General features: G+C 32.3%; 1 protein-coding gene across 1 annotated transcript in view; it reads left to right on the forward strand.

Moving 5' to 3' along the window:
• LPL (lipoprotein lipase) overlaps positions 1 to 910 on the forward strand; it is a 26,722-nt gene that overhangs the window by 6,981 nt on the left and 18,831 nt on the right. The gene's annotated exons all lie outside the window — the stretch shown is intronic.

A 910-nucleotide genomic window follows, 5' to 3' on the forward strand; every position in this document is an offset into this window, starting at 1 on the left:
ATCAGCTAGCTGTAGACAATGAATCACTTAGCAAGTAATCATACTATTGTTTAAGGGATTTTGAAAGGAGAAATGCTGGTCAATCCTCACATAATTCTATGATTTGAGTGCCTGCACTTTCATTGTTACTACTATTGTTCTTATTGCTATTCTTGGCCTGACCTTTGCAATGTTATTTTGAATTACAGAATCGTGACCACAGTAAATTTTGATTAAGAAGTTAGAAGTATTCCTAAGCAACCTCAGTTATTTACCTCCTGAAATTTTTTAATAGCTAAATCTAAAATCTACAAGTTACTGTCTTCTTATAGTAAATAACATAGTTCTTCTTTTTTTACTTACCAAGGAATTAAATAATTTCCCCTAATATAATTCCCTTTGACTGTGTGTTGCTTTTTGAACAGTCTGATTTTATTTGTGATGCAATTTACTTAAAATGTTCACTGTGATATCATAGGTGTTCTCTACAAATACCCTGTGATGATTTATCAACATTTAGATTTATTATGCAGAAATGTAAAAGATAGGCTTACATTGTTTTCTCCCTTTACCTAGTTTGGGATTAATATGATGAACCAAAATGGACTCTCTAAAACTAGCTTTGCTATAGTTTTTTTAAGCTTCGATTCTGTGTGAAAGGCCGTAATGACATAAAGGAAAAGGAATATTTGAGGAAAGAGCCATAGCTCATACACAGCAGAGGGATTTCTAAATCATTTCTGGAAATATCATTTAGAACTGATGTATCTTGTCATGGGATGAGAAGAATTCCCTACAAACACCTCCTCCTGCTTCCAACGTTTCTTAATGTGAATATTCTTTAAAAATTACAAAAGTGAAAAGGAAACAGCCTTCTCCTAAACAAGCTTAATTGGATACTATTACTGGAAAATGTTCCTTTTGATAGAGA

The sequence above is a fragment of the Trichechus manatus genome, unplaced genomic scaffold (assembly GCF_000243295.1).
Source record: "Trichechus manatus latirostris isolate Lorelei unplaced genomic scaffold, TriManLat1.0 scaffold00090, whole genome shotgun sequence".
NCBI lineage: Eukaryota > Metazoa > Chordata > Mammalia > Sirenia > Trichechidae > Trichechus > Trichechus manatus.